General features: G+C 39.9%; 1 protein-coding gene across 1 annotated transcript in view; it reads right to left on the bottom strand.

The window, feature by feature from the left end:
• TRIM50 (tripartite motif containing 50) overlaps nucleotides 1-25,994 on the bottom strand; it is a 111,766-nt gene that overhangs the window by 78,380 nt on the left and 7,392 nt on the right.

The raw sequence follows: 25,994 nt of genomic DNA on the forward strand, positions 1-25,994 counted from the left end.
TAGGGCTGTGGCTTCCACATGGGCCTTCAAGAACGAGGCTTCTGTTGATCAGATATGTAAGGCAGCGACTTGGTCTTCACTGCACACTTTTTCTAAATTTTACAAATTTGATACTTTTGCTTCTTCTGAGGCTATTTTTGGGAGAAAGGTTTTGCAAGCCGTGGTGCCTTCCATTTAGGTGACCTGATTTGCTCCCTCCCTTCATCCGTGTCCTAAAGCTTTGGTATTGGTTCCCACAAGTAAGGATGACGCCGTGGACCGGACACACCGATGTTGGAGAAAACAGAATTTATGTTTACCTGATAAATTACTTTCTCCAACGGTGTGTCCGGTCCACGGCCCGCCCTGGTTTTTTTAATCAGGTCTGATAATTTATTTTCTTTAACTACAGTCACCACGGTAACATATGGTTTCTCCTATGCAAATATTCCTCCTTAACGTCGGTCGAATGACTGGGGTAGGCGGAGCCTAGGAGGGATCATGTGACCAGCTTTGCTGGGCTCTTTGCCATTTCCTGTTGGGGAAGAGAATATCCCACAAGTAAGGATGACGCCGTGGACCGGACACACCGTTGGAGAAAGTAATTTATCAGGTAAACATAAATTCTGTTTTTCTCAAGAATCAGTTTAACTGCTGGATTTTAAATTCTTTCTTTTCCCCTGAAAGGGGAAGACAACACAGGTACAAATAAATAAACAAACATAAACCAGAAAGGGGAAGGGGAGAAGAAAAAAAACAACAAAAAAAACAAAAACAAACAAAAAAAAACCCCCAGACCCCCCACCCACACACCCCTGCAACCCAGCCAGCGTACATTTATCAAAGACCCTCAATCCATGATTGAGGAAAAACATTTAATAGTGTCAATTCGGCAAAACTAATTGACTGCAAGAATGGATAAAGAATCCGTTTTTGGAGTGGTCTTGAATATGTTAGAATAGCTGGGGCCCACTTCCATAAGAAGTTCTTAATCCTATTTTCTGACGCATTCTTAAGATGATAAGATTCATAAACTATTTGTTCCTGAATAGATTTGAAGATCAAAGCTAGCCCTGGTACGTGTTTAGCCTTCCAATTTTTAAGCAAACAGCCTCTAACCAGGAGTATAATAGTATTAAGACTATTTCTAGTACTATTACTGAGAACATTCTGTGAAGAAACCAAGAGCAAGACTTCCTCCAAGGACAGTCCTATCGAGACTTTATATAGTTTATTAAACCAAAAAATTATCTTTAGCCAGAGCTGTCTCACTCTAGGACAGAACCAAAACATATGACCTATATCCGCTGTATTATAATAACAGCGTGGACATCTGCTAGTCCTTGTTATATAAAACTTAGATAACCTAAGTGGGGATAGATAGAAATTATTGATCAACTTCATGTGGGATTCCTTTATACCCATTGGGACTCTACATTTATGGAGAGAGTCAAAACTCTGTTTTATTTTTTTATGATCCATTGTAGGCATTAGTGAGGACCAAGAATTACAGATATTATCCAAATATAGCAAACTTTGTTTATTCAACATAATGTCATATAACAGTGAGATCGATGAATCTCCTGCCAGTAATTTTTTAATGGAAAGTCTAATATCTGACCATGCAATTGATAAGGGAAACAGCCAATTTTGTGAGAAAACAAAATGGCGGATTTGAAAGTATGCAAACAGGTTCGTCTTGGGCAGCTCATATTTATTAAACAAAGATCGACACGTATGTATTCGACCGTTTCCATCTAATAATTGATTCACAAAAACTAGCCCTTTTTGAGCCCATTCTTTAAATACTTCCTGATACATCCCTGGTAAAAAACTAGGATTACCTATAATAGGTAAGAATTCAGAGAATGTGTAATCTATATCCAGGGATTTGCAGAACTTTTGCCAAGCAATAATTATATTTTTAATAGTAGAAAGTCCACAGACGTTCTGAGGTAACTTGCGTACCGGGAGATGCAGAATAGCCTTTAAAGAAAATGGCGTAATTAGAAAGGTTTCCAAATCTCCTGAAGAGACAATATCAGTTCCTGCAAGCCAATCCACCGCTATTTTAACCATTGCCACTACATTATATATCTTAAGATTGGGGAGAGCCAGACCGGCCGATTCAAATTTTTGCATTAATCTAGGAAGCGATATACGAGGTTTTTTATTATTCCAGATAAATCTTGAAAACAGTGTATAGATCTTCTTTACGTCTTTATTTGAAATAAATAATGGAAGATTCTGGAGAGGATAAAGAAGACGAGGAAATATAATAGATTTTATTAAATTAATCTTAGCTATGATTGACAGTGGAAATACCGCCCATATCTGAAGATCTCTTTCAATTTTTTGGAACAAAGATTCAAAATTAGCTTTATACCACTGAGTCGGATTTTTGTGTAAAACTAGACCCAGGTACTTAATAGTGTCGACCACTTTAAACGGTATACTGGATATAGAGGGAATATTACCTAAACACATTAACTCACTTTTTTCTAAGTTAATCCTATACCCTGAAAAGGAACTGAAATTGTCAAGAGCTTGTAACAGAACTGGTATGGATTGCTGACAGTCAGCTAAGAAGATCAGAACGTCATCAGCATAAAGTAACGTTTTGAGTTTCTGCTGGCCCATCTGGACTCCAATCAAGATATCTCTACAGCGAATCACTAAAGGCTCAAGCGCAATGTTAAAAAACAATGGCGATAGGGGACAACCCTGTCTGGTACCTCTCTGCAGAACTATCTTGGGAGACAAAAAACCATTAATAAGCAGAAAAGATATTGGTTTTGAATAGAGTTTAGATATAAATTGTAGAAAATTACCTTTAAACCCGAAATTATCTAATGCCCAAAATAGATACTGCCATACAATTGAGTCAAATGCTTTGACTGCGTCCAATGATAAGATAGCAACATCTCGCAACAGGGGTTTCTTCCTGTTTTGATCTATATTCCATGCATAATCTAGAAAATTTATAAGCTTGCGAATATTTTTTGTAGAATTTCTGGCAACCATGAATCCTGTCTGATCAGGGTGAATAATTTTATGAAGGCCCATTGAAAGTCTAGAAGAAATAATGGTCATCAAGATCTTGTAATCTGAATTGAGCACAGAGATTGGCCTATAAGATGCTGGGTCTTCCACATTCTTACCTTTCTTTAATATCAAAGATATATTAGCTGCAGAAAAAAAACTCGAAATAGTACGCTTGGCCGAAAAATAATGATTAAACAATTTTTCCAAGATTTGCAAAAGGTCTTCACCAAAACATTTATAAAACTCTGCTGGCAGCCCATCCGGCCCTGCCACTTTGTTTAATTTAAGATTATTTATAGCATTTCTTATTTCATCTATAGAAATGGGTGCGTTAATTGTCGTTAAATCATCAACATGCATTTGGGGCATCTTTATCTTAGTCCAAAACAATTCTTGGTTCAACTCATTTGATTCTATGCTGGAGTAAAGTTGCTGATAATAGGGAAAAAAAACCTCAGAAATTTCTCTAGATTCGGTAAAGCGATCATTACCAGTCTGAATAGCAAGAATCATATTTTTTTTCTTTCTAATTTTAGTTAACCTAGCAAGATGTTTAGCTGAACAACCATGGAAGCCTTTAAATTGTAAGCTAATTTTAGCTTCCTCCTCTAGTATTCTTTTCTTTAAAAATAAGTCTCTTTCCTTCCTATTATCTAAATACTTCTTCCAATTAATTTCTGTGCGATCTGAACAATATTTTCTGAAAGAATTCCTCACTTTATTGGTAATCTGAACTTCCCATGCTCTATTTTTTCTCTTAACTAAACTTATATAGGCCTGGATTTCTCCTCTAATCACCGTTTTAAACGCCTCCCAAAATATTTCAGGTTTTCCAAGATAATTCATATTATGAGAACAATATTCCTGCCACACAGACTTCAATTTATTGATAAATCTAAGGTTAGAGCATAAGTATCTGGGAAAAAAGAATCTAGGTGTAGGAGCCCTATTTTCAGCTATTGGAAGAGATAATGTAATAATCGCATGGTCAGATATTATGATTTCTCCAATCTCCGCCTCTAATTTGTGTACTGCAAGAATTTCAGATGTTAAAAAAAAATCTATTCGAGAAAATGTTCTATGAACTTTTGACTCGCATGAAAAAGCCTGTATATCTGGATTCTTGATTCTCCATACATCAACCAATTTTAACATTTGACAAAATTGTTTAAAACATTTTGCATTTCTATTATATTGTAATCTATTTTTCTTAGTAAGCCTGTCGAGCGTCGGACATAATGTTGCATTAAAATCTCCTCGTAAAATAATAGCTTCTGACATGAAAGGAGTTAGCCTTACTCTTAGTTCCTCCCAAAATACTCTAGAAAAAACATTAGGTGCGTAAACATTACATAAAATGAAGTTAAGATTTTTTATTTGAATTTGCATCAAAATAAATCTAGCGGTTGGGTCTATTTCTACATTAAGAACCTTATACTCTAGGTCTTTATGTAAAAGAATCACTACCCCGCATTTTCCAGTACTCCCAGATGTAGAGATAACTTTCCCCACCCATTTAATTCTCAGTTTAGCCGCTTCTTGTTCATTACTGTACTGGTAAGGGTGCACGGGGGGGGGGGGAGGAAAGGAGAAAGAGACAGAGAAAAAAAAAAAAGGGGGGTAAACAAAAAAGGGGGGGGGGAAAACAAAAAAGACAACAGAACAAATTCAACCTAGCAAAGGCATACATACTAAGGATACTAATCTCTATGCAGATTAAATATAGCTTCACTGGAAGCTATTATGAGCGACTATTCAGTACCTAGATACTTCCTGATTTCAGTGACATCATTAAAAATTAATTTAGTATCCCCTTCCTCGACTAAAATACGAGCCGGGTATAGCAGGTGCGCTTTAATACCTTTTTTGATTAATTGTGTACAGTATGGGGCCATTAATCTCCTTTTGGAAGACGTCTCAGATGATAAATCTTGAAATAGTAAGACTTTGTTATTTCCAAATACCGGGGGATCACTTTTTTATAAAATTTTAACAATTCTATTTTGTCTTGGAATTTTAAAAACTTGACTATACACAATCTATTTTTTACAGTACCATCTGGGCCTGATCTTTTGGGGCCAAGCCTATGTGCTCTCTCAATTATAAGCGGTAACATATGAGATGGCATCCCTACTGCTTGAGGTAGGGTATAAGAAATAAACTTTATTAGATCCTCATATTCAGGGTTTTCAGGAAGGCCTACTAACCTGATATTATTACGCCTGGAGCGATCTTCCAGATCCTCCAGGTGCAGCTGCATATTTTTAATTTTAGAATCTTGTTTATGAATTATAGATTCTTGTACATTCATTTGATCCTCTAAGTCAGAAAATCTGGTTTCAGCTTCAAGCAACCTAGTTGAAAACTGTCTGACTTCAGTAGATAGTGTAGTTATTTCCATTGATATAGTACCTAGTTCCTTTTTAATGGACTCAAGTTGTGGCGAGAATAAGTCAGTTAACTAACGGCTAGATTTAGAGTTTTGTCGGTAAGGACCCGCGTAGCTAACGCCGGCTTTTTTCTGGCCGCACCATAAAAATAACTCTGGTATTGAGAGTCCACATAAAGGCTGCGTTAGGCTCCAAAAAAGGAGCGTAGAGCATATTTAACGCAGCTTCAACTCTCGATACCAGAGTTGCTTACGGACGCGGCCAGCCTAAAAAACGTGCTCGTGCACGATTCCCCCATAGAAAACAATGGGGCTGCTTGAGCTGAAAAAAAACCTAACACCTGCAAAAAAGCCGCGATCAGCTCCTAACGCAGCCCCATTGTTTGCTATGGGGAAACACTTCCTACGTCTGCACCTAACACTCTAACATGTACCCCGAGTCTAAACACCCCTAACTTTACACTTATTAACCCCTATTCTGCCGCCCCCGCTATCGATGACCCCTGCATATTATTTTTAACCCCTAATCTGCCGCTCCGTAAACCGCCGCTACTTACATTATCCTTATGTACCCCTAATCTGCTGCCCCTAACACCGCCGACCCCTATATTATATTTATTAACCCCTAATCTGCCCCTCACAACGTCGCCTCCACCTGCCTACACTTATTAACCCCTAATCTGCCGACCGGAGCTCACCGCTATTCTAATAAATGTATTAACCCCTAAAGCTAAGTCTAACCCTAACACTAACACCCCCCTAAATTAAATATAATTTTAATCTAACGAAATTAATTAACTCTTATTAAATAAATTATTCCTATTTAAAGCTAAATACTTACCTGTAAAATAAATCCTAATATAGCTACAATATAAATTATAATTATATTATAGCTATTTTAGGATTAATATTTATTTTACAGGCAACTTTGTAATTATTTTAACCAGGTACAATAGCTATTAAATAGATAATAACTATTTAATAGCTAAAATAGTTAAAATAATTACAAATTTACCTGTAAAATAAATCCTAACCTAAGTTACAATTAAACCTAACACTACACTATCAATAAATTAATTAAATAAAATACCTACAATTACCTACAATTAAACCTAACACTACGCTATCAATAAATAAATTAAATACAATTCCTACAAATAACTACAATGAAATAAACTAACTAAAGTACAAAAAATAAAAAAGAACTAAGTTACAAAAAATAAAAAAATATTTACAAACATAAGAAAAATATTACAACAATTTTAAACTAATTACACCTACTCTAAGCCCCCTAATAAAATAACAAAGCCCCCCAAAATAACAAAATGCCCTACCCTATTCTAAATTACTAAAGTTCAAAGCTCTTTTACCTTACCAGCCCTGAACAGGGCCCTTTGCGGGGCATGCCCCAAGAAGTTCAGCTCTTTTGCCTGTAAAAAAACATACAATACCCAAGCCCCCCAACATTACAACCCACCACCCACATACCCCTAATCTAACCCAAACCCCCCTTAAATAAACCTAACACTAAGCCCCTGAAGATCTTCCTACCTTATCTTCACCATACCAGGTTCACCGATCCGTCCTGAAGAGCTCCTCCGATGTCCTGATCCAAGCCCAAGTGGGGGGCTGAAGAGGTCCATGATCCGGCTGAAGTCTTCATCCAAGCGGGAGCTGAAGAGGTCCATGATCCGGATGAAGTCTTCATCCAAGCGGGAGCTGAAGAGGTCCATGATCCGGATGAAGTCTTCTATCAACGGCATCTTCAATCTTCTTTCTTCGGGAGCCATCATCTTCCATCCGACGCAGAACATCCTCTTCTCCCGACGCCTACTAGCCGAACGATGGTTCCTTTAAGGGACGTCATCCAAGATGGCGTCCCTCGAATTCCGATTGGCTGATAGGATTCTATCAGCCAATCGGAATTAAGGTAAGAAAATTCTGATTGGCTGATGGAATCAGCCAATCAGAATCAAGTTCAATCCGATTGGCTGATCCGATCAGCCAATCAGATTGAGCTTGCATTCTATTGGCTGATCGGAACAGCCAATAGAATGCGAGCTCAATCTGATTGGCTGATTGGATCAGCCAATCGGATTGAACTTGATTCTGATTGGCTGATTCCATCAGCCAATCAGAATATTCCTACCTTAATTCCGATTGGCTGATAGAATCCAAACCCCCCTTACATAAACCTAACACTAAGCCCCTGAAGATCTTCCTACCTTGTCTTCACCTCACCGGGTTCAACGATCTGTCCGATGTCCTGATCCAAGCCCAAGTGGGGGGCTGAAGAGGTCCATGATCCGGATGAAGTCTTTATCCAAGCGGGAGCTGAAGAGGTCCATGATCCGGATGAAGTCTTCATCCAAGCGGGAGCTGAAGAGGTCCATGATCCGGATGAAGTCTTCATCCAAGCGGGAGCTGAAGAGGTCCATGATCCGGATGAAGTCTTCTATCAACGGCATCTTCAATCTTCTTTCTTCCGGATCCATCTTGCAGACCTCCGACGCGGAACATCCTGCTGGCCCGACGGACTAACGACGATTGACGATTCCGATCAGCCAATAGAATGCGAGCTCAATCTGATTGGCTGATTGGATCAGCCAATCGGATTGAACTTGATTCTGATTGGCTGATTCCATCAGCCAATCAGAATATTCCTACCTTAATTCCGATTGGCTGATAGAATCCTATCAGCCAATCGGAATTCGAGGGACGCCATCTTGGATGACGTCCCTTAAAGGAACCGTCATTCTTCAGTTGGACGTCGCCGGATGAAGATGGGTCCGCGGTGGAGGTCTTCAGGATGGAGCCGGTCCTCATCGGATGAAGATAGAAGATGCCGCTTGGAAGATGATGGTTGCCGATCCGGATCTACTCTTCTTCCCGGATAGGATGAAGACTTTGGAGCCTCTTCTGGACCTCTTCAGCACCGGATGATGGATCGCCAGCCCCCGCTTGGGTTGGATGAAGATTTTGGAGCCAGGACGGATCGGTGATACCTGGTGAGGTGAAGACAAGGTAGGAAGATCTTCAGGGGCTTAGTGTTAGGTTTATTTTAAGGGGGGTTTGGGTTAGATTAGGGGTATGTGGGTTGTAATGTTGGGGGGGGTATTGTATGTTTTTTTTTACAGGCAAAAGAGCTGAACTTCTTGGGGCATGCCCCGCAAAGGGCCCTGTTCAGGGCTGGTAAGGTAAAAGAGCTTTGAACTTTAGTAATTTAGAATAGGGTAGGGCATTTTTTTATTTTGGGGGTCTTTGTTATTTTATTAGGGGGCTTAGAGTAGGTGTAATTAGTTTAAAATTGTAAATATTTTTCTTATGTTTGTAAATATTTTTTTATTTTTTGTAATTTAGTTCTTTTTTATTTTTAGTACTTTAGTTAGTTTATTTCATTGTAGTTATTTGTACATATTGTATTTAATTAATTTATTGATAGTGTAGTGTTAGGTTTAATTGTAGATAATTGTAGATATTGTATTTAATTAATTTAATGATAGTGTAGTGTTAGGTTTAATTATAACTTAGGTTAGGATTTATTTTACAGGTAATTTTGTTATTATTTTAACTAGGTAACTATTAAATAGTTCTTAACTATTTAATAGCTATTGTACATGGTTAAAATAATTACAAAGTTGCCTGTAAAATAAATATTAATCCTAAAATAGCTACAATGTAATTATAATTTATATTGTAGCTATATTATGATTTATTTTACAGGTAAGTATTTAGCTTTAAATAGGAATAATTTATTTAATAAGAGTTAATTCATTTTGTTTGATTAAAATTATATTTAATTTAGGGGGGTGTTAGTGTTAGGGTTAGACTTAGCTTTAGGGGTTAATACATTTATTAGAATAGCGGTGAGCTCCGGTCGGCAGATTAGGGGTTAATAATTGAAGTTAGGTGTCGGTGATGTTAGGGAGGGCAGATTAGGGGGTTAATACTATTTATCATAGGGTTAGTGAGGCGGATTAGGGGTTAATAACTTTATTATAGTAGCGGGTGCGGTCCGCCTCGGCAGATTAGGGGTTAATAAGTGTAGGCAGGTGTCGGCGACGTTGAGGGGGGCAGATTAGAGGTTAATAAATATAATATAGGGGTCGGCGGTGTTAGGGGCAGCAGATTAGGGGTACATAAGGATAACTTAAGTAGCGGCGCTTTGCGGTCGGCAGATTAGGGGTTAATTATTGTAGGTAGTTGGCGGCGACATTGTGGGGGGCAGATTAGGGGTTAATAAATATAATACAGGGGTCGGCGGTGTTAGGGGCAGCAGATTAGGGGTACATAAGTATAACGTAGGTGGCGGTCGGCAGATTAGGGGTTAAAAAAATTTAATCAAGTGGCGGCGATGTGGGGGGACCTCGGTTTAGGGGTTAATAGGTAGTTTATGGGTGTTAGTGTACTTTAGAGTACAGTAGTTAAGAGCTTTATGAACCGGCGTTAGCCCAGAAAAGCTCTTAACTACTGACTTTTTCTGCGGCTGGAGTTTTGTCGTTAGATTTCTAACGCTCACTTCAGACACGACTCAAAATACCAGAGTTAGAAAGATCCCATTGAAAAAATAGGAATTGACGTAAGGGGATCTGCGGTATGGAAAAGTCGCGGCTGAAAAGTGAGCGTTAGACCCTATTTTGAGTGACTCCAAATACCGGAGTTAGCCTAAAACCAGCGTTAGGAGCCTCTAACGCTGGTTTTCACGGCTACCGCCAAACTCCAAATCTAGGCCTTAGAGATCAACACTTGATGGTCTATTGAGACCCCAGTGGAATCATTTAGACTATCAGTACCTGGAATCAGTTATTCTACTTTTCTTATCTTTAGCTTTCACTGGCATTTTGGGCGAATTTCGGGCGAATTTTCCTACCTTAATTCCGATTGGCTGATAGAATCCTATCAGCCAATCGGAATTCGAAGGACGCCATCTTGGATGACGTCCCTTAAAGGAACCGTCATTCTTCAGTTGGACGTCGCCGGAAGAAGATGGGTCCACGGTGGAGGTCTTCAAGATGGAGCCGGTCCTCATCGGATGAAGATAGAAGATGCCGCTTGGAAGATGATGGTTGCCGGTCCGGAATCTACTCTTCTTCCCGGATAGGATGAAGACTTGGAGCTCTTCTGGACTTCTTCAGCCGTCGGATGATGGATGTCTAGCCCCCCGCTTGGGCTTAGATGAAGATTTTTGGAGCCAGGACCGATCGGTGATACCCGGTGAGGTGAAGATAAGGTAGGAAGATCTTCAGGGGCTTAGTGTTAGGTTTATTTAAGGGGGGTTTGGGTTAGATTAGGGGTATGTGGGTGGTGGGGTTGTAATGTTGGGGGGGGGGTGGTAGTGTATGTTTTTTTTTACAGGCAAAAGAGCTGAATTCTTTGGGGCATGCCCCGCAAAGGACCCTGTTCAGGGCTGGTAAGGTAAAGAGACTTTGAACTTTTGTAATTTAGAATAGGGTAGGGCATTTTTTTATTTTGGGGGTCTTTGTTATTTTTATTAGGGGCTTAGAGTAGGTGTAATTAGTTTAAAATTGTTGTAATATTTTTCTGATGTTTGTAAATATTTTTTTATTTTTTGTAACTTAGTTCTTTTTTATTTTTTGTACTTTAGTTAGTTTATTTCATTGTATTTATTTGTAGATATTGTATTTAATTAATGTATTGATAGTGTAGTGTTAGGTTTAATTGTAGGTAATTGTAGGTATTTTATTTAATTAATGTATTGATAGTGTAGTGTTAGGTTTAATTGTAACTTAGGTTAGGATTTATTTTACAGGTAATTTTGTAATTATTTTAACTATTTTAGCTATTAAATAGTTCTTAACTAATTTAATAGCTATTGTACCTGGTTAAAATAAATACAAAGTTTACCTGTAAAATAAAATATTAATCCTAAATAGCTACAATATAATTATAATTTATATTGTAGCTATATTAGGATTTATTTTACAGGTAAGTATTTAGCTTAAATAGGAATAATTTATTTAATAAGAGTTAATTAATTTCGTTTAGAATTAAAATTATATTTAACTTAGGGGGGGTGTTAGTGTTAGGGTTAGACTTAGCTTTAGGGGTTAATACATTTATTAGAATAGCGGTGAGCTCCGGTCAGCAGATTAGGGGTAATGTTTGAAGTTAGGTGTCGGCGATGTTAGGGAGGGCAGATTAGGGGTTAATACTATTTATTATAGGGTTAGTGAGGCGGATTAGGGGTTAATAACTTTATTATAATAGCGGTGCGGTCCGGTCGGCAGATTAGGGGTTAATAAGTGTAGGCAGGTGGAGGCGACGTTGTGGGGGGCAGATTAGGGGTTAATAAATATAATATAGGGGTCGGCGGTGTTAGGGGCAGCAGATTAGGGGTACATAAGGATAACTTAGGTGGCGGTCTGCAGATTAGGGGTTAAAAAAATTTAATCGAGTGTCGGCGATGTGGGGGGTCCTCGGTTTAGGGGTACATAGGTAGTTTATGGGTGTTAGTGTACTTTAGGGCACAGTAGTTAAGAGCTTTATGAACCGGCATTAGCCCAGAAAGCTCTAACTACTGACTTTTTTCTGCGGCTGGAGTTTGGCCGTTAGATTTTTAACGCTCACTTCAGACACGACCTCTAAATACCGGAGTTAGAAAGATCCCATTGAAAAGATAGGATACGCAATTGACGTAAGGGGATCTGCGGTATGGAAAAGTCGCGGCTGAAAAGTGAGCGTTAGACCCTTTTTTGACTGACTCCAAATACCGGCGGTAGCCTAAAACCAGCGTTAGGAGCCTCTAACGCTGGTTTTCACGGCTACCGCCAAACTCCAAATCTAGGCCATAGTGAACAACAAAAAAAAAAGAGCCAGTGATATCTAAGTAAATGAGTCTGACCAGTTAATTAGTATGATACTATGATATATCTTATGCTTACTAGTCTAAAGTAACATCAATATGTTAACTGCAAAACATTCTTCTCTAGGCAAAATACCCCAGATTCAATTAAGCTATTAGTAGGATCATAACCTGAGGGTCAATAGAAAATTCTTATACAAATATGCAGTTTAAATGTATAGTTAGAATATAATGACCTAACAGTTCAATTCTCAGAAATAGTACAGCCTTAACTATACAAACTAACGGCTAGATTTGGAGTTTTGTCGGTAACGACCCGAAAAACTAACGCCGGCTTTTTTCTGGCCGCAGCATAAGCGGCCAGCCTCAAAAACGTGCTCGTGCACGATTCCCCCATAGGAAACAATGGGGCAGTTTGAGCTGAAAAAAAAACCTAACACCTGCAAAAAAGCCGCGTTAAGCTCCTAACGCAGCCCCATTGTTTGCTATGGGGAAACACTTCCTACGTCTGCACCTAACACTTTAACATGTACCCCGAGTCTAAACACCCCTAACCTTACACTTATTAACCCCTAATCTGCCGCCCCCGCTATCGCTGACCCCTGCATATTATTATTAACCCCTAATCTGCCGCTCCGTAAACCGCCGCTACTTACATTATCCTTATGTACCCCTAATCTGCTGCCCTAACATCGCCGACCCCTATATTATATTTATTAACCCCTAATCTGTCCCCCTCAACGTCGCCTCCACCTGCCTACACTTATTAACCCCTAATCTGCCGACCGGACCTGAGCGCTACTATAATAAAGTTATTAACCCCTAATCCGCCTCACTAACCCTATAATAAATAGTATTAACCCCTAATCTGCCCTCCCTAACATCGCCGACACCTAACTTCAATTATTAACCCTAATCTGCCGACCGGAGCTCACCGCTATTCTAATAAATGTATTAACCCCTAAAGCTAAGTCTAACCCTAACACTAACACCCCCCTAAGTTAAATAAAATTTTAATCTAACGAAATTAATTAACTCTTATTAAATAAATTATTCCTATTTAAAGCTAAATACTTACCTGTAAAATAAATCCTAATATAGCTACAATATAAATTATAATTATATTATAGCTATTTTAGGATTAATATTTATTTTACAGGTAACTTTGTATTTATTTTAACCAGGTACAATAGCTATTAAATAGTTAAGAACTATTTAATAGCTAAAATAGTTAAAATAATTACAAATTTACCTGTAAAAGAAATCCTAACCTAAGTTACAATTAAACCTAACACTATACTATCAATAAATTAATTAAATAAACTACCTACAATTACCTACAATTAACCTAACACTACACTATCAATAAATTAATTAAATACAATTCCTACAAATAAATACAATTAAATAAACTTGCTAAAGTACAAAAAATAAAAAAGAACTAAGTTACAAAAAATAAAAAAATATTTACAAACATAAGAAAATATTACAACAATTTTAAACTAATTACACCTACTCTAAGCCCCCTAATAAAATAACAAAGACCCCCAAAATAAAAAAAATGCCCTACCCTATTCTAAATAACTAAAGTTCAAAGCTCTTTTACCTTACCAGCCCTGAACAGGGCCCTTTGCGGGGCATGCCCCAAGAAGTTCAGCTCTTTTGCCTGTAAAAAAAAACATACAATACCCAAGCCCCCCAACACTACAACCCACCACCCACATACCCCTAATCTAACCCAAACCCCCTTAAATAAACCTAACACTAAGCCCCTGAAGATCTTCCTACCTTGTCTTCACCTCACCGGGTTCAACGATCTGTCCGATGTCCTGATCCAAGCCCAAGTGGGGGGCTGAAGAGGTCCATGATCCGGATGAAGTCTTCATCCAAGCGGGAGCTGAAGAGGTCCATGATCCGGATGAAGTCTTCATCCAAGCGGGAGCTGAAGAGGTCCATGATCCGGATGAAGTCTTCATCCAAGCGGGAGCTGAAGAGGTCCATGATCCGGATGAAGTCTTCTATCAACGGCATCTTCAATCTTCTTTCTTCCGGATCCATCTTGCAGACCTCCGACGCGGAACATCCTGCTGGCCCGACGGACTAACGACGAATGACGATTCCGATCAGCCAATAGAATGCGAGCTCAATCTGATTGGCTGATTGGATCAGCCAATCGGATTGAACTTGATTCTGATTGGCTGATTCCATCAGCCAATCAGAATATTCCTACCTTAATTCGATTGGCTGATAGAATCCTATCAGCCAATCGGAATTCGAGGGACGCCATCTTGGATGACGTCCCTTAAAGGAACCGTCATTCGTCGTTAGTCCGTCGGGCCAGCAGGATGTTCCGCGTCGGAGTGTCTGCAAGATGGATCCGGAAGAAAGAAGATTGAAGATGCCGTTGATAGAAGACTTCATCCGGATCATGGACCTCTTCAGCTCCCGCTTGGATGAAGACTTCATCCGGATCATGGACCTCTTCAGCTCCCGCTTGGATGAAGACTTCATCCGGATCATGGACCTCTTCAGCCCCCCCACTTGGGCTTGGATCAGGACATCGGAGGAGCTCTTCTGGACAGATCGTTGAACCCGGTGAGGTGAAGACAAGGTAGGAAGATCTTCAGGGGCTTAGTGTTAGGTTTATTTAAGGGGGGTTTGGGTTAGATTAGGGGTATGTGGTGGTGGGTTGTAATGTTGGGGGGCTTGGGTATTGTATGTTTTTTTTTACAGGCAAAAGAGCTGAACTTCTTGGGGCATAGCCCCGCAAAGGGCCCTGTTCAGGGCTGGTAAGGTAAAAGAGCTTTGAACTTTTGTAATTTAGAATAGGGTAGGGCATTTTTTTATTTTGGGGGTCTTTGTTATTTTATTAGGGGGCTTAGAGTAGGTGTAATTAGTTTAAAATTGTTGTAATATTTTTCTTATGTTTGTAAATATTTTTTATTTTTTGTAACTTAGTTCTTTTTTATTTTTTGTACTTTAGCAAGTTTATTTAATTGTATTTATTTGTAGGAATTGTATTTAATTAATTTATTGATAGTGTAGTGTTAGGGTTAATTGTAGGTAATTGCAGGTAGTTTATTTAATTAATTTATGATAGTATAGTGTTAGGTTTAATTGTAACTTAGGTTAGGATTTCTTTTACAGGTAAATTTGTAATTATTTTAACTATTTTAGCTATTAAATAGTTCTTAACTATTTAATAGCTATTGTACCTGGTTTAAAATAAATACAAAGTTACCTGTAAAATAAATATTAATCCTAAAATAGCTATAATATAATTATAATTTATATTGTAGCTATATTAGGATTTATTTTACAGGTAAGTATTTAGCTTTAAATAGGAATAATTTATTTAATAAGAGTTAATTTCGTTAGATGTAAATTATATTTAACTTAGGGGGGTGTTAGTGTTAGGGTTAGACTTAGCTTTAGGGGTTAATACATTTATTAGAATAGCGGTGAGCTCCGGTCGGCAGATTAGGGGTTAATAATTGAAGTTAGGTGTCGGCGATGTTAGGGAGGGCAGATTAGGGGTTAATACTATTTATTATAGGGATAGTGAGGCGGATTAGGGGTTAATAACTTTATTATAGTAGCGCTCAGGTCCGGTCGGCAGATTAGGGGTTAATAAGTGTAGGCAGGTGGAGGCGACGTTGTGGGGGGCAGGTTAGGGGTTAATAAATATAATACAGGGGTCGGCGGTGTTAGGGGCAGCAGATTAGGGGTACATAAGGATAACGTAGGTGGCGGTCGGCAGATTAGGGGTTAAAAAAAATTATTCGAGTGTCGGCGATGTGGGGGGACCTCGGTTTAGGGGTGCATAGGTAGTTTATGGGTGTTAGTGTACTTTAGAGCACAGTAGTTAAGAGCTTTATAAACCGGCGTTAGCCCAGAAAGCTCTTAACTACTGACTTTTTTTCCTGCGGCTGGAGTTTTGTCGTTAGATGTCTAACGCTCACTTCAGAAACGACTCTAAATACCGGAGTTAGAAAGATCCCATTGAAAAGATAGGATACGCAATTTACGTAAGGGGATCTGCGGTATGGAAAAGTCGCGGATGAAAAGTGAGCGTTAGACCCTATTTTGAGTGACTCCAAATACCGGCGGTAGCCTAAAACCAGTGTTAGGAGCCTCTAACGCTGGTTTTCACGGCTAACGCCAAACTCCAAATCTAGGTCATAGTTTTCACAAGCTTATAAGCCAAAAGAAAAAAATGCTGAACACATCAGGAGACCGCCCAGAATTTTTTTTTAAAATTTTCTCTTTAAACAGCCTAGAGAGCGCCCCCTTCTAGTAGAAATACAGCAGCATTGAGCATAATAATTAGACAAGGCCTATAATTGTCCCATTGGAGCTTTAACATGAGGGATGAGTCCAAGACATGGCTTGCACAATGAAATATTGTATAACATAGTGTCTATTTTTTCCCAAGAGAGTAAGTTTCAACGTTAATATTCAATTAATATTCAATTCACATGCAGCAAGTAACCGCGATGACAGTCTCATACTGAGCAGCTAAGAGAAACAGCAGCTACCGTTTTTAGATACTTCTTCAACACCAGAGCAAAATACAATTATACCTAGGGGCATTATTACCCCACAACGGGTACTGTGAAAGGCCCTGTGTTACTCAGGGGATGAAATGTACCTCACCAGTAGGCACCATGTTCAGCCACAGTACTACACCTGCTCCGCACTTCTCTTTCTGATCAGCTCTCCACGCTGTGAAGTGTTGCAGCAGCAGGCAGTTCAGACAGGCAAGGCTTTCTTCCTATTCTGGCGGGATGCCAGATATTCGTTCCCAGCCACAGGATTTTTATACGGCTCTTGAATCCCAGGCAGCGCCGTAGCCCTTCAGCCTTCTCAAATGTGGCAGATTACTGCTCCCAGCACGCCGCTCACATATATCCGCTCTGGGGGACGGCCTCTGTAGGTTGTGCTATCCCGGCTGCTGAAGGATATCCTAGCCGGGGCGGTATCTTGAAATGTCAGCTTAACAGCTCTGGTAGGTTGCGGCTCTGGCGAACAAGCCAAAAGTTCAGCCTCTGTGGACTTCCACCTGCGCAGGCGATAGATTTAGCCCAGCTCCCTAGGGTGCAACGGCACCAACAGCGGTAGCAATGGCAGGGGGTTTAGCAAGGAAACAGGTTGCTGCTACTCCATCATGCACGCCGTTCTCAGCGTGCTCTGGTCTCCACAGCTCCTCCCATCCGGAAGTCCAGTCGACCCTCCTTGGACCTATATTTTATATTTAAACACCTAACCCTACTCAAATAATTTAAATCTACAATTACAAATTACAAAGTTACAAAAAACTATCAACTAAGTTACAAAAAAAATTAAACACTAACTCCTAGATTTAGAGTTCTGCGTTAGCCGTCCCAAACCAGCGTTAGGGGGTCCTAACGCTGGTTTTGGCCGCCTGCTGGTATTTAGAGTCAGTCAGGAAAGGGTCTAACGCTCACTTTCCAGCCGCGACTTTTCCATACCCCAGATCCCCTTACGTCAATTGCGTATCCTATCTTTCTCTTGTTAAGTGTATCCAGTCCACGGATCATCCATTACTTATGAATATATTCTCCTTCCCAACAGGAAGCTGCAAGAGTCCACCCACAGCAAAGCTGCTATATAGCTCCTCCCCTAACTGCCATATTCAGTCATTCTCTTGCAAGCCTCAACATAGATAGGAGGTTGTGAGAGTCTGTGGTGCTTTCTACTTAGTTTATTCTTCAATCAAAAGTTTGTTATTTTTAAATGGCACCGGAGTGTGCTGTTTATCTCAGGCAGTATTTGGAAGAAGAATCTGCCTGCGTTTTTTCTATGATCTTAGCAGACGTAACTAAGATCCATTTGCTGTTCTCACACATTCTGAGGAGTGAGGTACTTCAGAGGGGGAATGGCGTGCAGGTTTTCCTGCAGATAAGGTATGTGCAGTAAAATATTTTTCTAGAATGGAATTGACTAAGAAAATACTGCTGATACCGAAGTAATGTAAGTAAAGCCTTAAATGCAGCGATAGCGACTGTATCAGGCTTATTAATAGAGATACATACTCTTGTAAAAATGTGTTTTAAAACTTTGCTGGCATGTTTAATCGTTTTTTAACATATGTTTGGTGATAAAACTTATTGGGGCCTAAAGTTTTTTCCACATGGCTGGCTTAAATTTTGTTAATACTGTTTTTTTGTATTAAGGGGTTAATCATCCATTTGCAAGTGGGTGCAATGCTCTGCTAACTTGTTACATACACTGTAAAAATTTTGTTAGTTTAACTGCCTTTTTTCACTGTTATTTCAAATTTTGGCAAAATTTGTTTCTCTTAAAGGCACAGTAACGTTTTATATATTTGCTTGTTAACTTGATTTAAAGTGTTTTCCAAGCTTACTAGTCTCATTATTAGTCTGTTCTAACATGTCTGACATAGAGGAGCTCTGTGTTCATTATGTTTTAAAGCCATGGTGGAACCCCATCTTAGAATGTGTACCAGATGTACTGATTTCATGTTAAACAATAAAGATCATTTTTTGTCTTTAAAAACATTATCACCAGAGGATTCTGTCGTGGGGGTAGTTATGCCGACTAACTCTCCCCACGTGTCAGACCTTTTGACTCCCGCTTTAGGGACTCACGCTCAAATGGCGCCAAGTACATCAAGGGCACCCATAGCGTTTCTTTACCAGGGGATTCTGTCGAGGGGAAAGTTATGCCGCCTAACTCTCCCCACGTGTCAGACCCTTCGACTCCCGCTTCAGGGACTCACGCTCAAATGGCGCCAAGTACATCAAGGGCGCCCATAGCGTTTATTTTACAAGACATGGCAAAGGTGGTGAATTAATATTCTGGCAGCAGTATTAGTCAGACTACCTGAAATTAAAGGAAAGCAGTTAGCTCTGGGGGGTAGATACAGAGCATACAGACGCTTTAAGAACCATGTATGATACTACCTCACAATATGCTTAGTCTGTGGGTGATTTTTTTTTTTTTTGACTCAGGGAAGATGATTTAACCTGATTCTGATATTTCTACATTTAAAATTTATGCTTGAGAACCTCCACTTGTTGCTTAGGGAGGCTTTGGCTGCTCTGAATGAATGTGTACAATCGCAGGGCCAGAGAAATTGTGTAGACTGGATAAATAATATGCAGTGCCGGTGTGTACTGATGTTTTTCCAATACCTAAAGAGGTTTACTAAAAAAATTTTTAATAAGGAATGGGGATAGACCAGGTGTGCCGTTCTCTTCCCCTCCTATTTTTTTAGAAGAATGTTTTCTAATAGTTTCCACCACACGGGACTTCTGGCAGACAGTTCCTAAGGTGGAGAGAAGAGTTTCTACTCTAGCTAAGCGTACCACTACCTCTGACGAGGACAGTTGTGCTTTTTAGATCCAATGGATAAAAAATGTTTATTCAACAGGGTTTTATCCTGCAGCCCCTTGCATACATTGCTTCTGTCACTGCTGCTGCGGCGTTCTGGGTTGAGTCCTCTTGATGAGGCTTTACAGTTAAGCGACTCCATTGGATGAATATATTTGACAAGCTTATGCTAGCCAATTCCTTTGTTTTCTGATGCCTTGTTCATTTGACTAGACTAACGGCTAAGAATTCTGTTTTTTACTATACTGGCGCGCAGAGCACTATGGCTTATATCATGGTCAGCTGTCGTGACTTTAATAAATAAGCTACTTAACTTCCCTTCAAGGGGCAGACCCTATTCGGACCTGGTTTGAAGGAGATTATTGCTTATATCACTGGAGGAAAAGGTCATGCCCTTCCTCAGGATAGGTCTAAATCAAGGGCAAAAAAAAAAAAAAGTCTAATTTTCGTACCTTTTAAAAACTTCAGGGCAGGTGTGGCATCCTCTTCCTCTAAGGCAAAACAAGAGGGAATTTTTGCTCAGTCCAAGGCGGTCTGGAGACAATCGGACCTGGAACAAAGATAAGCAGGCCAAGGAGCCTGCTGCTGCCTCTAAGGCAGCATGAAGGAACAGACCCCTATCCGGTAACGGATCCTTTAGGGGCAGACTTTCATTCTTTGCCCAGGCGTGGGCAAGAGATGCCCAGGATCCCTAGGCATTGGAATTTATATCCCAGAGATATCTTCTGGATTTCAAAGATTCCCCCCCCCCAAAAAAAGGGGAGATTTCGCCTTTCACAATTATCTGCAAACCAGATAAAGAATGAGCATTCTTACATTGTGTATGAGATCCATCCAGTTCCAAGAGAGGAACAGGGGACAGAGTTTTTACTCAAATCTGTTTGTGGTTCCCAAGGAGAGGGAACCTTCAGACCTATTTTGGATCTAAAGATCTTAAACAAATTCCTCAGAATTCCGTCATTTAAGATGGAAACTATTCGTACCCATCTTAACTATGATCCAGGAGAGTCAATAGAGGACTACAATGGATTTGAAGGATGCTTATCCTCACATTGTGATGCATAAAGATCACCATCGTTTTCAGGTTTGCCTTTCTAGACAGGCATTACCAGTTTGTAGCTCTTTCCTTTGGGATATCTACAGCCCCCAAGAATCTTTATGGAGGTTCTGGGGTCGCTTTGGCGGGTCCTTAGACCGCGGGGCATAGAAGTGGCCCCTTATTTAGACGACATCCTGATACAGGCGTCAAACATCCAAATTGCCCAGTCTCATACGGACGTTAGTACTCGGCATTTCTGAGATCACATGGGTGGAAAGTGAACAAGGAAAGAGTTCTCTATCCCCAATCTCAAGGGTTTCCCTCCTAGGGACTCTGATAGATTCTGTAGAAATGAAAATTTACCTGAGGGAGTCTAGGTTGTCAAAGTTTCTAAATTTCTGCCGTGTTTTTTTCATCCCATCCGCGCCCTTCGGTGGCCTCAGTACATGAATGAAATCGGCTTAATGGTAGCGGCAAGGGACATAGTACCGTTTGCACGTCTACATTTCAGGACCGCTGCAACTATGCATGCTCAGTCAGAGGAACGGGGATTACACAGATTTGTCCCCCTGTTAACTCTGGACCAAGAGACCAGAGATTCTCTTCTCTGTGTGACTATGTCGGGTCCATCTGTCCAAGGGTATAAGACCTTCCGCAGGTCAGATGGGACAATTGTTACAATAGATGCCAGCCTTTTAGGTTGGGATGCAGTCTGGAACTCCCTGAAGGCTCAGGGATAGTGGACTTAGGAGGAGACCCTCCTTCTAATAAATATTCTGGAACTGGGAGTGATATTCCATGCTCTTCAGACTTGGCCTCAGTTAGCAACTCTGAGGTACATCATACTCAGTCGGACAATATACACGACTGTGGCTTACATCAGCCATCAAGGGGGAACAGAAGTTCCTAGCGAAGTTAGAAGTCTTACAATAATTCACTGGACCAGAGACTCACTCCTTGTCTATATCAGCTATCCATATCCCAGGTGTTGAGAACTGGGAGGTGGATTTTCTAAGTCGTCAGACTTTTCTTCCGGGGGGAGTGGGATTTCCTCCGAGGTCAAGACCAAGCAGGAGAGGTGGGCTTAGGTGTTTTTTTGACAGCGCCTGCGTAGCCACGCAGGACCTGGTATGCAGATCTGGTGGACATGTCATCCTTTCCATCAACGGTCTCTGCTTCAGAGGACAGGTCCCCTCTACCTCAGGGTACCTTTCAACCATCTAAATAGAATCAATCTGAGATGGACTGCCTGGAGACTGAACGCTTGATGTTATCAAAGCATAGGCTTCTCCGAGTTCAGTCATTGATACCTTATTCAGGACATGAAAGCCTGTCTCTAGGGAAAATAGAACAAGATATGGTGTAAATATCTGATTGTTATGAATCCAAGGGTTACTCATGGAGTAAAGTCTGGATTCCCAGGATATTATCTTTTCTCCAAGATGTTTTTGAGAAAAGGGTTGTCAGCTAATTCCTTAAAAAGGGGACAGATTTTTACTCTGTCTATTTTTTTGCACAAGCGTCTGGCAGGTATTCTAGACGTTCAGGCATTTGGTCAGGCTTTGGTTAGATCCAAGCCTGTGTTTAAAAACTGTTGCATCCGCCATGGAGCTTAAACCTGATTCTTAAGGTTCTTCAAGAAGTTCCGTTTGAACCTTTTTTGTTCCATAGATATCAATCTTTATCTTGGAAAGTTCCTTTTTGGGAAGCTAATTCCTCGACTCGTAGAATCTCCAAGTTATCTGTGTTACAATGTGATTCTCCTTATCTGGTCCTTCGTACGGATAAGGTAGTCCTGCGTACCAACCTGGGTTTTTTCCTAAGGTGGTATCTAACAAGTACATCACTCAAGAGGATAGTTGTTCCATGCTTGTATCCTAATCCTTCCTCAAAGAAGGAACGTCTATTACACAATATTGGACGTGGTTTGTGCTTTAAAGTTTTATTTACAAGCCTACTACAGTTTTCATCAAACGTTCACCTTGTTTGTTGTCTATTCTGGACAGAGGAAGAGGTCAAAAGACTTCAGCAGCCTCTCTGTCTTTTTGGTTAAAAAGCATAATTCATTTAGCTTATGAGACTGCTGGACAGCAGCCTCCTGAAGGGATTACAGCTCATTCTACTAGAGCTGTGGGTTTTCACTTGGGCCTTTTTTTAAATGTGGCTTCTGTTGAACAGATTTACAAGACGGAGTCTTGGTCTGCGCTTCATACTTTTTCAAATTTAACAAATTTGATACCCTTGCTTCTTCGGAGGCTATTTTTGGGAGAAAGGGTTTTTTACAGGCAGTGGTAACTTCCGTTTAAGTACCTGCCTTGTCCCTCCCATCATCCGTTGTACTTTAGCTTTGGTATTGGTATTCCATAAGTAATGGATGATCCGTGACTGGATACACTTAACAAGAGAAAACATAATTTATGCTTACCTGATAAATTTATTTCTCTTGTAGTGTATCCAGTCCACGGCCCCGCCCCTGTCACTTTAAGGCAGGTAATTTTTTCATTTGAACTACAGTCACCACTGCACCCTATGGTTTTTCCTTTCTCTGCATGTTTTCGGTCGAATGACTGAATTTGGCAGTTAGGGGAGGAGCTATATAGCAGCTTTGCTGTGGGTGGACTCTTGCAGCTTCCTGTTGGAAGGAAGAATATATTCCATAAGTAATGGATGATCCGTGGACTGGATACACTACAAGAGAAATAAATTTATCAGGTAAGCCATTAATTATGTTTCAATGGGATCTTTCCTAACGCTGGTATTTAGAGTCTTGGCTGAAGTGAGCAGTTAGAACTCTAACGACAAGACTCCAGCCGCAGAAAAAAGTCAGGAGTTTTATGGGCTAACCGAATCGGTCATAAAGCTCTTAACCTACTGTGCTCTAAAGTACACTAACACCCATAAACTACCTATGTACCCCTAAACCGAGGTCCCCCCACATCGCCGCCACTATAATAAAAAAATGTAACCCCTAATCTGCCAACCGCACACTGCCGCAACCTACATTATCCCTATGTACCCCTAATATGCTGCCCCTAACATCGCCAACACCTACATACCCGGCGTGGTGAAGATAAGGTAGGGAGATCTTCAGGGGCTTAGTGTTAGATTTTTTAAGGGGGGTTTGGGTTAGATTAGGGGTATGTGGGTGGTGGGTTGTAATGTTGGGGGGGGGGTATTGTATGTTTTTTTTTAAATGCAAAAGAGCTGTTTTCTTTGGGGCATGCCCCACAAAAGGCCCTTTTTGGGGGGTTTTGTTATTTTTTTAGGGGGCTTAGAGTAGGTGTAATTAGTTTAAAATTCTTGTAATCTTTTTTTATTTTTTGTAATTTAGTGTTTGTTTGTTTTTGTAATTTAGTTTAGTTGATTTAATTGTAAATAATTGTAGGTAGTTTATTTAATTAATTTATTGTTAGTGTAGTGTTAGGTTTAATTGTAACTTAGGTTAGGATTTATTTTACTGGTAATTTTGTAATTATTTTAACTAGGTAGCTATTAAATAGTTATTAATAGCTATTGTACCTGGTTAAAATAAATACAAAGTTGCCTGTAAAATAAATATTAATCCTAAAATAGCTACAATGTAATTATTATTTATATTGTAGCTATATTAGGGTTTATATTTTACAGGTAAGTATTTAGCTTTAAATAGGAATAATTTATTTAAAAAGATTTATTTTATTTCGTTAGATTTAAATTATATTTAATTTAGGGGGGCGTTAGAGTTAGGGTTAGACTTAGCTTTAGGGGTTAATACATTTATTAGATTAGCAGTGAGGTCCTGTCGGCAGATTAGGGGTTAATACTTGAAGTTAGGTGTCGGCGATGTTAGGGAGGGCAGATTAGGGGTTAATACTATTTATTATAGGGTTTATGAGGCGGGAGTGAGGCGGTTTAGGGGTTAATACATTTATTAGAGTGGCGGCGAGGTCCGGTCGGCAGATTAGGGGTTAATAAGTTTAGGTAGGTAGCGGCGACGTTGGGGGCGGCAGATTAGGGGTTAATAAATATAATATAGGGGTCGGCGATGTTAGGGGCAGCAGATTATTGGTACATAGCTATAATGTAGGTTGCAGCGGTGTACGGAGCGGCAGATTAGGGATTAAAAGTGTAATGCAGGGGTCAGCGATAGCGGGGGCGGTAGATTAGGGGTTAATAAGTGTAAGGTTAGGGGTGTTTAGACTCTGGGTACATGTTGGGTGTTAGGTGCAGACTTAGGAAGTGTTTCCCCATAGGAAACAATGGGGCTGCGTTAGGAGCTGAACGCTGCTTTTTTGCAGGTGTTAGGTTTTTTTTTCAGCTCAAAACTGCCCCATTGTTTCCTAAGGGGGAATCGTGCACGAGCATGTTTTTGAAGCTGACCGCGTCCATAAGCAACGCTGGTATTTAGAGTTGCAGTGGCGGTAAATATGCCTGTACGCTCCCCTTTTTGGAGCCTAACGCAGCCCTTCAGAGAACTCTAAATACCAGCGTTGTTTAAAAGGTGCGGGGGGGAAAAAAACACGCGTAGCTAACGCACCCCTTCTAACGCAAAACTCTAAATCTAGGCGTAAGTTACACAAAATAAAAAATAAATTATCAAAGATTTAAATAAAGGGACATGCCACCCACATTTTTTCTTTTATGATTTAGAAAGAGAATGCAATGTTAAACATCTTTTACTTATATTATCTAATTTGTTTTATTCTCTTGATATTCTTTGATGAAAAGCATATCTAGATATGCTCACTAGCTGCTGATTGGTTGCTGCACATAGAAGCATCATGTGATTGGCTCACCATGTGCATTGCTTTTTCTTCAAATAAGGATATTTAAAAAATGAAGCAAAATAAATAATGGAAGTAAATTGTAATGTTTAAATTTCTATTCTCTATCTGAATCATGAAAGAAAGATTTTGGGTTTAGTGGCCCTTTAAACTGATTATACCTAATCTAAGAGCTCAATGAAAATAAAAAAGCCCCCCAAAATAAAAAAAAACCTAGCCTACAATTAACTACAAAAAGCCCTTAAAAGGGCCTTTTGCGGCACATTGCCCCAAAGAAATCAGCTCTTTTACCTGTAAATAAAAAATACAAACAACCCCCCAACAGTAAAATCCCCCACCCACACAACCAAACCCCCCAAATAAAAACCAAACTAAAAAACCTAAGCTCCCCATTGCCCTGAAAAGGGCATTTGGATGGGCATTGTCCTTAAAAGTGCATTTAGCTCTATTGCAGCCCAAACCCTAATCTAAAACTAAAACCCACCCAATAAACCCTTAAAAAATCCTAACACTAACCCCTGAAGATCCACTTACAGTTTTGAAGATCCGACATCCATCCTCCAAGAAGCCGGCAGAAGT

Source organism: Bombina bombina, chromosome 3 (genome assembly GCF_027579735.1).
Source record: "Bombina bombina isolate aBomBom1 chromosome 3, aBomBom1.pri, whole genome shotgun sequence".
Lineage (NCBI taxonomy): Eukaryota > Metazoa > Chordata > Amphibia > Anura > Bombinatoridae > Bombina > Bombina bombina.